At 40.7% G+C, this 14,240-nt stretch overlaps 1 protein-coding gene across 6 annotated transcripts in view; it reads left to right on the plus strand.

Annotated features, from left to right (window-relative positions):
- THRB (thyroid hormone receptor beta) overlaps nucleotides 1-14,240 on the plus strand; it is a 292,618-nt gene that overhangs the window by 1,443 nt on the left and 276,935 nt on the right. The gene's annotated exons all lie outside the window — the stretch shown is intronic.

Genomic DNA, 14,240 nt, shown 5'->3' on the forward strand with positions numbered 1-14,240 from the left:
ATGGCCATTGTAGGATTATTATTAGTGCTAAGTCTTAAGCCTCTGATTTGTTGGGGATAGAGGGAGCATGGCGTGAGTTTTTACTTATGAATTTTAACATGCCTAATTTTCCCCTAGTGGGAAACTGTAAAGGGTTTAGAAGCATAACAATTTGTAAAGTGAGTCAAAGGAAAGAATTTAATCTGAACAGATGAGTTCAGATCCTTCGTTCTCTCCCCTCTCCACACAGATTGAGGATTCATGAAGATTCAGACAGGACCCCTCATCAGTAAAATACAAACACTGAGACAGCCTACCTCTTAGCAGGTTACTGGTCTCAGGTGCTAGTGAGATTGTATAAAGAACTGTTTTGAAGTTCAAACACCTAAAGCACAGCAGGGACAGGTGTATTGGGTAACGTAGACCATTGGGTAATATCTTTACATTATTTTGCCTTCTAATTAGTTGAGCATCCTTATTTATATTGTAATAATATATAGCATGCGTTGGATTCCAAAGTAAAACTTGCATTTTAGTCAAAGTATTCCATGATTCATTCTGAATATTCACCGTGACTGCTCCCTAATCCACTTGTTTACCTCTCTCATTCTGAAACAAGTCAGGGACTAGGAAACATTTTTCTCTTAAAGAACGGTGTTTTGATGAAAAGTATTTTGAGCAGTGGATGTTTGTAGGAGTTTTGGCTAAGTGTTGAAATTGACTCTAACAGAAATTCAATACTAAGTGATTTATTTGGGGTATTATATGGGAAATGGTGAACAACCATTTATTATTTGTGATTGTTAAATAGATACTATCAGAATTTTATTTTCATGAATTTCAAAGTTTTGTTATATATTAGAAGGAGGACCATCTGCTAGTAAATATGATTTGCTTTTATTTTCCAGCACGTGGAAGTAAATGATACTGAACATAGCCACAGAACTTTGTTTTATGAAGCAATTCCTGTTGGCATTGCAATTCAAAGGCATAATTTTATTGACATTGAAATATTTGTTTTATAAAGTAACTGACTTTCCAAGAGTAATAAACATTCCATTTCTCCCCTAGAAATTCTTTGTAGTAAGTTCTGCTATTAAAATAAATTTTAATCTGCGTCTTTGAGAAAAGGTTATTTCTTAAAGTTTCCTCAAGAAAGTTGTGGATTCCTTTCCTTTTTTGTTTTGTTTTGTTCTGTGTATTTGGTGGGGGCGGGGAGGGGGTGGTTGCAATTATTTGAAGCACAGGGTATGTGGAGCCACACATGGGATTGCACATTTCTTTTTTAGTAAGCTCATCTTTGTGATGGAAATCAGAGTAAAGGTGGTTGGTTTCTTTAGCTCCTTTTTTGCGATTCTAGTGTAAGATTATGTGTCACCTTCTTAAAAAGCCTCTCCCTGACCACTTGATTAAAGGCCATCCCTCATTCCTTCTGAGACACTGGTTTTCCTTGGCTTTATTTGCAATCTGAATTGTTCATTTCAATTGGTTCATTTTATTGATTACCTATCTCCTGTGTCTAGAATAGAGTCCATGAGAAAAGGTATCTTGACTGCTTCATTCACTCTTGATCCTCCAACATCTTGAACCATGCATGCTTGGCACACAGTAGGTGCTGAGTCAATCTTTGTTGAATAAAGGAATCGGTGTGCCCAAACATTGTGTTCACCAAAATACCTGACTAAGCATCCTAAATGGGTACCAGTTGGGTATGCCAAGACCTGTGCCTGTATTTGTGTGTGCCATGTATATATGGGTCAATATTTGTTTATCTCTCACTCTCTTTTAAGATGAAAGCTAGTCCCATTTAGCTTAGTGATGATACAGAGTTATTTCTGAGAGTTTTTCTTGGGGGCATTTGCCTTGAGTACATGGAATTCCTCAGCAGCAGTTTGCCTTACCTGATTCCCTGAAGACTTTGACCTTCAACGTGCTGGGTTGCAGCAGAATTTTTATGCATTCCAGAGGTATTGTCAGTGCTAAGAGTGAAATTCCAGGAAATAGACATCACTGGGTGATAGCAATGCCTTCTCACTCAGCAGGTTCTAGCAGAATCTCTAGCTGATCTACAAATGTGGTGGTTGGGGAAAGGGCAGATGAGACTGTCAGGATCCCACACAAGATAGAAATGGACCTTGGAAGTAGATTGGAAATAACCTGGTGGTTACTCGGTGCCCTCTCCCTTTCCCCCTTTTTCCCACTTCCATAAGCAGATTTTGACCCAGATGATTATGGGAAATACTGCATTATCTGAGTTTTCAAGTTGACTGAGCTGTGATACCCAAGGGGTTATCTTCAAATTAGCTAGTCATGGGAACTTTTTTGACAATTGAGATTAAAAGGAAGTTACAATAGATGATTATGGGAATTTGTTTTTCTTTATAGAGTATCGACTCTCAGAAACGTGTCTGAGTAAATGTATAGTAAAAGTTCTACAAAATGATGAAACTGGTAGAGGACAAAAAAAATAAACTGAAATCCTAGGTGCTTATTGCTTTTGAGTATTTAATTTAGCTCTGAGCTTCTCAGTAGCCAAGTTCAGAGGAAAAAAAAAAAAGAGAGAACTGGAGTATGCATTCAAATTATAAGGATATCTCAATAACATTGGTAGAGTGCTTACTATGGTGCATGACTACTAGTATATACCCCTATGAAATATCAAATCATATAATGGCCAATACTTGAACTTCAGTTCTCCAGAAAATGAAGTAAAGTTTTTATATGACCATGTCTTTCACCAACCCTAGAGAGAAAAAAAAAAATATGCAGAAAGCATAATGATATAAAGTAACCCAGTGGGAGTTTATCTTTGGAGATAAGCTAAGCCATGGTCCAGCAGTGGAGATCCTGGAGATTGTCCCCAAGGCAGAAATAGAGCTCAGAAAACCTAGAGGAATGAATGGTTGACATGTTCTTTAGGCTGACTTTCTCAAATATCCAGTGTCACGGCCAAGCTTTTCACTAAAGCAATCTGAGAGGGCAGGACAGCCAGGTACTTGAAAATGACACTGTGACCATAACCTCCCTGAACAGGTGGCCTTGGTGCTTTGTGTTTTACTCTGGCTCCTATCTTCCTGTACAGCAGTTTGTTTTCAGTGTCCATTTCTGTCTCCCCACGGAAATTGTGACGAGGGGCTGTGGGTTATTCATCCTTGACTCCCAGCACCTAGCAAAGTGTTTCACACGTGAGCACAGGGAAACGCCTGTTCAAAGAATGAATCTAGGATGGGAAGGGGTGGGGCCTCTCTTTCTCTTCTGATTTTGAAATTAAGTGTCATCTTCTAACTTGATTTTGCCCAAAATGAATGTTTGCTGCCGAGATTGCATCATATCCCAGCTATTTTGCTTCGAGGGCTTAGTCTAGTGTCTGAGGTGGTTGAGGAATGGGTGGCAAGTTAACTCCTTGCTTTAACTTAAAAGTCTTTTTGATTGCTTGATTTGATTCCTCATTCAGTCTACACAAACCTGTGTACCTACTATGTGCCTGGCCTTGCTAGTCATTTTGTAGCTCAGCATCTAGCCCAGTGACCTTTGAGACAATATGCGTATATTAATACAAAGAGATTCTGAAATGGTCTATACTATGATAGAATGGATCTGCCTATTGGGATCTCTTATATGGCCCCCTAGATGAAATAAAGTTATTTTGGTCTGAGGAAATGATTGTTTATAGTTTTAGTAGCCCATGTGTATCAGTGTGAATTGCAGTGTGATTTGCCCAAGATTCTCTTGGTATCCACATGGTATGGGATTAAATATGTTTTGGCCAGTAAGTCTCTGATTAAGGATATTCACTCTCCACTTTAAGTTCCCTAACTTATTAGTCAAATGACATTTAAGTAAGTATGGGGGGAGGGAGACTATCCAAATCACTGAGTCACAAGTAGTGTATTTCCATATCTTCCTCTCAGGAATCTGGCCAACTGACAGCTAGAATAGTGATCAGTGTCCAATGCTAATGTTGTTTTGTCCAGACTGTCCAAATTTCAAGGGACTTTGGAGACTTTATGGACTGGCAGCTCTTCTGCAGCACTATTTTTATTGACCAAGAAACTGAGCTCCATTGTGAATTTAGGTAATTTTTCCAAATAGCAACTCCGGAGAGTCTGGATTTAGGACCCAGAATCTTGACTCTCTGTCCTAGGAAGCATAGTATAGCCTTTACACTGTATAGGCAGACACATATATACATATAACATATACAATCATATGTATATTATGATATATGTATATGCTAATCCTATATAATAGAGAGGTAATATGCAAATTGACCATCACTCCAACACACAAGATGGCTGCCCCCATGTGGTCAAAGATGGCCACCCCTGTATGACACCAGATGGCCACCACAAGATGGCCAGCAGGGGAGGGCAGTTGTGGGCGATCAGGCCAGCAGGGGAGGGCAGTTGGGAGGGACCAGGCCTGCAGGGGAGGGCAGTTGGGGGAGACCAGGCCTGAAGGGGAGGGCAGTTGGGGGGTACCAGGCCTGAAGGGGAGGGCAGTTGGGGGTGATCAGGCCAGCAGGGGAGGGCAGTTGGGAGGGACCAGGCCTGCAGGGAAGGGCAGTTAGGGGCAATCGGACTGGCAGGGGAGGGCAGTTAGGGGTGACCAGGCTGGCAAGGGAGGGAAGTTAGGGGTGACCGGGCCAGCAGGGGAGGGAAGTTAGGGGTGACCGGGCCAGCATGGGAGGGCAGTTGGGGGTGACCAGGCCTGCAGGGGAGGGAAGGTAGGGGCAATTGGGCCAGTAGGGGAGCAGTTAGGCATCAATCAAGCTGACAGGGGAGTGGTTATGGGGTGATCAGGCTGGCAGGCAGAAGTGGTTAAGGGGCAATCAGGCTGGCAGGCAGGCGAGCAGTTGGGAGCCAGCAGTCCTGGATTTGAAAGGGATCCCAGATTGGAGAGGGTGCAGGCTGGGCTGAGGGACACCCCCTACCCCGGGCATGAATTTGTGCACCGGGCCTCTAGTAATATATAATGTACATATAACATTATAATAATATAACACTATTTATAATAACAAATACATATACATGTGTATACTTGCTGAGATGGAGCACACATAGCAGTTAGGAAAGGATTGATCTGAAATAAGTTATTCATTCAACTTCCTCATCCCAAAAGACAGCCTTCAACGATTATGGCTCCTCCTCTGTGATCAAGAATTTAGAGATTTATTCAGAAAGTCATGAGTGATAAGCTGATTAAAGTAAAAGCTTGGACAAAGGAATGCACATTAACAGCATGTATGCCTTCTTAATTTGGGAAACATACTTGTGTGACTCCTCCGGTGGCTCAGGAATGTTTGAGATGAGGAGAGTGAAAAGATAGTCATGGTTTTAGTGGCATAATGTATGGTTATGACATTCAGGAACCCATTGAGTATGCTGATTTTTGTGGCATATATTGTTCTGTAATTCTCAGGATGGCTCAAATATACATTTCCCCTCTTTTTGTTTCTCTTAGAATACTGTTTTCCCAGATTTCAATAATGGTTGCACAGAATGGGTGTTCAAAAAATAACAATTATTGATAACAGTCATGCCATTCCTGGGTTTGGGTCAGTTTTTCATATTTCTCTTCCACAAGCTTAAATGTCTTGCCTACTTGCACGTCCATACATGCAGAATCTGCCTCTGTGACAGGTGTGTGCCATGTTCTCACAGAGAGTGAAAAAGGCACTGCTTGTCTCTGGGCTTTGGCTGTGGTTCCCATCCCCAGCTTCCAAATCACAGGGAGAATTCCGTAGTCACGCTGGTGTCCCATGCCACAAAGGTTGTCATCACTTTTAGTCTTTTATAATCCTGAGTATTTTGGCAGATCCTCATTGTACTTTTTACTTATTTTACTATTTACTTATGATACCCTAGGGCCAATTATGTTTGACTACATAGTGTGGGAGTTTAACTACATAATGTAGGAGTTTTCAGAGCCTATTTTTATGCTGGTGTGTGTTATAAGTATCCAAGATGGAAAGTAGGTAGCAAAATATTTATGTGTGGCCCTAGCCAGGTAGCTCAGTTGGTTGGAGCATTGTCCTGTATACCAATAGGTTGCGAGTTCAATCCTCACCTGGGGCTCATATAGGAGGCAACTGATTGGCGTATCTCTCTCACATTGATGTTTCTCTGTATGTGTCTCTTTTCCCATCTCCCCTCCTCTTTCTCTCAAATCTCAATCTCTCTCTCTTTCCCTCCCTCTCTCTCTCTCTCTCTCTCTCTCTCTCTCTGTCTCTCTGTCTCTCTCTCTCTCCACTAATGAAAACATATCCTTGGGTATAGATTAAATAGATTAAACAAATAAAAATTAAAAAGTTAAAAAAGAAACTTTGTGTGTATGTGCATGCATGTACATGTGTGGGTCTGTGTGTGGGGGGTCTGTGTGTGTGTCTGTAAAGCTAAAGTTTAATACAAAAAGTTGTGAGGAACAGTCTATAGTGTTACACTTTAGAAAACTAGTCTCATTTGTTTTCACCTCTGACTACCTTTCAGAATAAGTGATAACTCAAAGGAACAGTTTCTGGTCCCAAAGCATAAGCTTTTTTGCTTTTCCACAAAAACCTATCAATTTGTATACAACACTGATTAATGCTGCCATTATTGAAGTGTTTTGGGGACGATGTAAAAATAATGCTAAATTGTGGTTACTTTTACTCTCCTATATAATAAAAGGCTAATATGCAAATTGTCCCCTCCACCTGGAGTTTGACTGGGAGTTCTATCAGGGGGTGGGTTGGCCGGCCAACTGCCCCCAGCCCTTCCCTCAGGCCAGCTCGGCCCGATCGCCCCGGATTGGGGCAGGGCTGCCAGACCCCACCCATGCACAAATTCATGCATCAGGCCTCTAGTATCTTATAATCATAAAACATCTCTTTTCTTGACTTTATTTTTTATGTTAAGATGTATTCATTTACATAAGCCAGAAAATGGTTAATTTCTGTTATATGTGTTTTTATTTACTTTTTTGAATTTCACCTAAGCTTCACTGTAATTTCCACTCCACTTCCAGCATCTGGAGATCTAGAATAATGTGCTTATATTTGAATGGTAGCTACAATAGGAGAAAATAGCAGACTGGTATATATTCTTGAATTATATGTCTTTTATTTTTTAAAAAGAAAGCAGGAGAACCTTATCTAAAAGAGCCCTTTTAAAAACAATTTAATTGTTGATGGTCTATGCAGGTGGTGAACATCTCAATTTATCCTGTAAGGGATTTGAAAAATATCTTGTCCCTCTGAGGCCTCTTGGAAAAAAAAATTCAATTGGCTTTTTAATTTGATCTCATGTTCTATAGGTTTGTAATTGTAAGGTGTTGCTAAGGTGAAGGCAGCATCTGGAATGTACTCTATATGCATTCATTTACTGTTAATTAAGAATATGTGATCAAATTTATCTTTATTGAAGTTGCCACAAAAACTGAGCCTTCAAACTTTTTCTTCTTCTGGAGTTTGTCTATCCATCTATTGCTCCCTCCAACTTTCTTCTCATCCTTCAATTCATCCATCCATTTATCTATCCATCCATGCATCGTATGTGCATCAGGCATCTACTGGATGCCAAGCTCTAAGGTAGGTGCCCTAGTATCCTGGGACAACCTACAGGAATTGATTTAGTGTAGGACAGTGTTTCTCAGCCTCTGAAATATTGGCATTTGAGCCAAATAATTATTTGCAGTGGAGGGCTGTCCTGTGTTGTGTAGGGTGTATAAGTATCATCACTGGCCTCTACCCAGTAGATGCCAGTTGCTGCCCCACACTCCAGCTGCAACATTCAAAAATGTCTCCAGATACTGCTCAATGTCTCATAGGAAACAAATTCACCCCCATTGAAAACCACTGGGTGTAGAGTGAAGGACCAGGACTGTGGAGTGGGGATGTGTAGTTTCATATTGTAGCTTCATCTGGCTTTGTTGTATGTGCTCAGTTTCCTCATCTATAAAATGTGAAGGGTAAATGAAATCATATAGCACTTGACCCACAGTTAAGTATTCCCAAACATTAGCTATTTCTACTGGTGGTAGAATTAATACTTCAACAAGAAATTACAATATTGATAAGTTCTATGATGGAGTTAAGTACAATGTGCAGTGAGAACAAATAATTGGGAATGGGGAGAGTTCTAGGCAGTAAGAACACCATATATAAATGTACAAAGTGGGGTTAAAGTATGAAGTGTCTGGGAATAGCAAGGACCCCAAGAATTGCAAGGAGCCCGAGTATCTGACTAATGTGAAAAGGACAATGAAGGAGGGTATTAGACCTGGTAGGAGTCACATGATGAAGACTTCCCAGACCACTATAAGGAAGATGGACTTTGTCTTGGTAGCATGAAGAGTTCTTTGGGATAGATCTTGTGTGGGAGAGAGACTGGAAATAATGAGACTCTTAGAATAATCCATTGAGAGATGATGGCTGCTGGAACCGAAGCAGTTAAATGTTGTTGTGAAGTCTTAGGGAACAGATTTTACTTTCTCTAAGATGTGGCAAAAATTTTTCTAATTTAACCCTAATAATCTTAGCAAGAAAGATATGCACTTAGGGAGCATATTTTACTTTCTCCATGATGTGGCAAATTTTTTCTAATCTAATTCTAATAATGAATCTTCTTAGCAAACCAGATATGCACTTAGGGAGATTTCAAGTTTAATTTGAAAGAAGATTGCATGGTAGATCCTCTTTAAAATGTTTTCAAGTGAAGCTTAAGAACAACTCACAGCCTATTTGTAGCTGAATATTACTCAAGGGTTCTCTGCTATTATATGTACACTAGAGGCCTGTGCACGAAATTCATGCACAGGGGTGGGGGGTGTCCCTCAGCCCAGCCTGCACCCCTCTCCAATCTGGGACCCCTCAAGGGATGTCCGACTGCCCGTTTAGGCCCGACCCTAGGGATCGGGCCTAAACGGGCAGTCGGACATCCCTCTCACAATCCAGAACTGCTGGCTCCCAACGGCTCACCTGCCTGCCTTCCTGATTGCCCCTAAACGCTTCTGCCTGCCAGCCTGATCACCCCCTAACCACTCCCCTGACAGCCTGATTGATGCCTAACTGCTCCCCTTCCAGCCTTTTTGCCCGTAACTGCCCCTGCAGGCCTGGTCACCCCTAACTGCCCTCCCCTGCAGGCCTGGTCACCCCTAACTGCCCTCCCCTGCAGGCCCGGTCACCCCCAACTGCTCTCCTCTGCTGGCTTGGTCACCCCTAACTGCCCTCCCCTGTAGGCTTGATCGCCCCCAACTGCCCTCCCTTGCAGGCCTGGTCCCTCCCAACTGCCCTCCCCTGCTGGCCTGATCGCCCACAACTGCCCTTCCTTGCAGGCCTGGTCCCTCCCAACTGCCCTCCCCTGCTGGCCATCTTGTGTCCACATGGGAACAACCATCTTTGACCACATGGGGGCAGCCATCTTGTGTGTTGGAGTGATGGTCAATTTGCATATTACTCTTTTATTAGATAGGATAGAGGCCTGGTGCATGGGTGGGGGCCAGCTGGTTTGCCCTGAACAGTGTCCTGGATCAGGGTGGGGGTTCCCTTGGGGCGTGGGGTGGCCTGGGCGAGGGGCCTGTGGTGGTTTGCAGGCCGGCCATGCCCCCCAGTGGCCCAAGCGGAGGTCCTGGTATCTGGGACTTATTTATCTTCTATAATTGAAACTTTATAGCCTTGAGCGGAGGCCAGCCAGGCCAGGAAGTTTGGCGTCCTCCATTGCTGGGGAAACCCAAGCCTCCTGATCTCTCCAGCTCCGTGGCTGCTGCCATTTTTGTTGGGATTTATTTATCTTCTATAATTGAAACTTTGTAGCCTTGAGTGGAGACCTGGGCCTGCCAGGGTGTGCGGAAAGCTTGGCTTCCTCCATTGCCAGGGAAACCCAAGCCTCTTGCTAGCTCTGTGGCTGCAGCCATCTTGGTTGGATTGATTTGCATACCCGCTCCTGATTGGCTGGTGGGAGTGGCTTGTGGATGTAGCGGAGTGATGGTTAATTTGCATATTACTCTTTTATTAGATAGGATGCCTACAGTTTCTGTGTCAGGTGGAAATATACTTCTGCATGACTACATTGAATTAACATTGTGATGTTGAGATTATTTAGTATTGTGTTGTTTTTCAAACTGATAGGGATTTTCTTTCTTTAATGATGAAAATTAGAGATGGTAGAGAATATGAGGGAATGAATGAATGAGAGTGATATGTAAATACTACCTACTTAAGGATAAAAATATTTTGGACAATTTATCTGAGTTTTAATTTCCTTAGTCATAAAATGATAGGAGTTTATAAATTAGATAATCTCAAATAATCCTTAGCCTAGGAGTTGGCAAACATTTTCTAAAAATAGGATATAAAATAAATATTTTCAGCTTGTCAGTCTCTGTTGAGGCTACTTAACTCTGCTGTTGTAGTGCAAAAACAGCCATAGATAATATGTAAACAGACTTGCATGGCTGTGTACCAATAAAACTTTATTTACAAAAAAACAGATGGTGGGTTGCACTTTAATAACCTCTGCTAGCCCAGCAGGAGGCCAATAGAAATGTACTGCATACCACATATATAGTTTAAAATCTTCTAGTAGCCACATTATAAATAAGTAAAAAGCAACCAGTGAGTATAATTAAAATAAAATATTTTATCTCCCCCAATATATTCAAAATATTAATATGTAATCAATAGAAAAGTATTAATGAGATATTTTACTTTTTGGATTAAATCTTAAGTATCAGGTGTGTATTTTATATTTGCAGCATATCTTAACTTCAACTATCCACCTTTCAAATGTTCAATAGCCATTTGTAACTACTAATAATTAGGACAACCCAACTTTAGCCTTAAAAATCTATAATTCCAACAAATTCATGCAAAAATAGCTTAAATGCATTATTTCAAGTGATTGAAACACTTTCTTTTTCTTGCCACATATATTGGTTAAAAAAACCACACTATACATTGAAATAAAATAAAAAATTCACAGTAGCTCACAACTAGAAGTTTATTTTTCACTCATGTGAAGTTGAAAATTGCTGTTTCTGATGATTGTTGACTATGCTCCACGGTGGTTCAAGGGATAGTCTCAATTCCTTTGGTCTTGGGCTCCTCCATCTTTAGCTCATGGTTTCCAAGGTCATGTGTTCATTGCATCAGACCACTGAGAGGGGAGTGAGAGTGGAGAAGCTCACTGGCTTCCTAACCACCTTGGCTTGGAAGTGACACAAACTCATTTTGCTCAAATTCCACTGATGAAAAGGAATCACATGTCCCCACAAAAATGAAGCAGAGTGAGTAAGATGGTCCCTCCTGAGCAGTTGCTTTTTAGTGCTGACTCTATACTATAGAATGGGGAGCAAGGATTGTTTGGTGAACTGTGTTGGCCACACTGTGCTACTCTGTTTTTTAATTCTTATGTAGATTTCATCACATCACTGTCTAGTTGTTTTTGAAGGCAAGGGATGGAAATATCTTTATAGTAATGAAGTAATCCAGTTCTATTTTTTGGTGCAGTACCACCCTCCTATCTGACCTAATTCTGTTTCCTGATTTCCTTCTCACTCTTAGGGGGCCGTCTTCAATCTTGCTAGCCCTGGCTTTCCTTGTAGTCTTTGACCGTCATTTTGATTTTTTTTCGAAGATCAGTGTTGGCCCTAATATACACATAGTATTGGGAGTTTGTGATTGACCCTGGTATTACTGGCACATCATTAATGTGCTCATTTATTTTGAAGGGAAATAAAATTTAAAGTAGAGTTGTTAGGGAGCAGAGGCGAGAGCTGAGTCTTGGTGTGTTGACAGAGAGATATTGAAGCCATTTTCCTGGAATCATTTTACAGAGCTTTAGACTGTTTAAATAAATGACTCATTACATAATGTCTTGACTAAAAATACCAATTTTTCTCATGTTTACCTTACTTATCATTGCTTACTACAATGGGAAACCCTCCCTTTTTTAGTCAAAAAGGATGTTTTTGTTTGTTTCCCTTCCCAAATTATCAACATGCTTTATCAAATATTCAACCAGGTCTATAGAAGTAGCTCCCGTGAAGGAAATTTAAGAGGGGCATGAATTATAAAAGTGAAGTGAACAGAACAAAGAAACTTTTTCCTTCTAACTATCCACATTTTATCTTTCTGAAAACCTTACCATTTAATTATTATTAAAATGTCTTATTCTAAGAAGTAAGGAAGTGCAAAGGGCCCATGCCTTTTGGATTATCAAGAAATAAGACTAACCAATGATAAGTATTATTTTGAGGACATATAAAAGAAAAAAATATTTGTGTGCCTTTATATTAGCCTAGGTAGGGCTGTCTTCAACTCCACAAGTTTATTTTTGTAAAATAGTTTGCAATATTTTTTGAAAATTAACATTTTTAATATTAAGAAATGAATCCTGACATATGCCTCTCAGGTACAGAATTTAGTTAATTCTTAATATTCAATAATAGATGAGAAATAATTCTCTTAGTAATCCCCAACTTGTTACTGGCTCATCACTAGGGTCTCTGGGGCTCAGGGTAACCCACAGTATAAACACCAGTAATGTCCTATTTTAAATTCTTCTCAAGGAGCAGTGATTGGCCAAGTGTGTTGTAGGGAACCCTCAGGGTTTATGGAAAATGAGAATAATAGATGTTCGGTTACCTGACCAGGATTCTGGCCTCTTGAATGCAAATTTAGCCCTCTCACTTATATTGAATGTGGGGCTTAAGCTGCCTACCTTACTTCTTTTTTTATAGCAGCTACTCCCCTCCCTTGTTCTGATGCTCTTCAGCCATCCAAATTCAAACTTCTGTCCTTCAAAATCCAATAGATATTTTCCTTTGCTTCTGTTTCAACCCAGCATCTCAATATCCTTCTGTAATTAATTAATTAATTAGGATTGAGATCCAAATTCTCTCTGCTTCTGCTTGACTTCAGTGACGTTTTTCTTCACCATCTTGTCCAAAGGTTACATGGTTAGTCATTTATTATATATATTCTTCACCATTCACTGACCAAGCCTCATATTTGGCAATGAGATGGATATTTCTTTGCTAGATTTGAAGTTCCAAGAGGGCAGGGACTGTGTGTGAAACAAGTTCAGTGGAGTCTAGAAGTGCAGAGTCCAGCAGTAGGTGCTGAGTAATGCTTTCCTGCTGTAGGCTGTCTTCATTTAATTACTATGAATCTAATTTTAAAATGAACAACCGTGTGTCCTCAGATGAACCAGAATATACACTTACAAGGCCCTGCTGTCCTGCATTATAAATAAGGGAATAGGTTGTCCAGCAGAAAAGCAATGCTGTTCTTTTCCCTTTTAAAAAAAATTTAAAAAAAGAAGCTATCCACACATAAGAACTGAGGTAGGAGATCTTCCCATCATCTCAACTAAGTTGGCAAGAAATCAGGGCCCCAGAGAGGATGTTCTCTGCAAAGATGAAACCCAAAAAATATCTATGATCTGAGAAGAGTGGCTTCTGAGGATTTGTAAAGAAAGGTTCTTAAGAATGGCTTACTGTAAATAGACCCCCCAAGGTAGGTGGTCTGACTTCTCAACTTGTATGACCACAAGGACTTCCTTAGGTGATGAGTTCAAGTTTCTGCAGGACAACATTCTGAGACCATTTGGAAAGGGTCAAGCTACATCCGTTTTTAAATGTTCCTTTTGCCCATGTGAGAGCCTCTTGGACATATTGCTGCTGTGACATCTTTCACAACTCTTAGCTTTATTGTGGACTTCGTGTTTTGTTTTGTTTTCAGTGTCTCAGAATTTCCATTACATGGAACATGAGTGTTTTAACATCACCCTGAGGGGGGTTACAATTCATTTCTCTTTATCTAAAGCAGTATTTTGAAACAACTTTTATTTTTGTTATTTTATGGTTTTAAGTCCCCACTGGTGATTCCTTAAAGTTTCATTTGAACCAAGGCGGCCATTCCTCCTCACTTTTGTCTCTTTCCAGCACTAGAGTAAGACCCCCTTCTTGGAGCCAAGGCTATTCCTTACATGAGTTCTAGCAAAAGTTTGACTTTAGAGGCATTTGAGACTAATAGGCATTATGTTGCACTTCCTGACATTTTTGAGCAAAAGATGTGGTTTTGCTTCTTCAGCCAATAGAAGAGAAAGAAATATACCAGAAGTTATGTTTCTGATGGTCTGAGAGAAGTGGCCCTCGGAGGCACCTAATGATTCTGTGCTCAGGCCTTGGAGATGAAAACATCAGCCCCTCTGATAAAGGGATACTGTGGACCCAGAGAACCCTTACATCAGAGGAACCTGAGGATCCAGTGCCTGCCAGCA

The sequence above is a fragment of the Eptesicus fuscus genome, chromosome 18 (genome assembly GCF_027574615.1).
Source record: "Eptesicus fuscus isolate TK198812 chromosome 18, DD_ASM_mEF_20220401, whole genome shotgun sequence".
Lineage (NCBI taxonomy): Eukaryota > Metazoa > Chordata > Mammalia > Chiroptera > Vespertilionidae > Eptesicus > Eptesicus fuscus.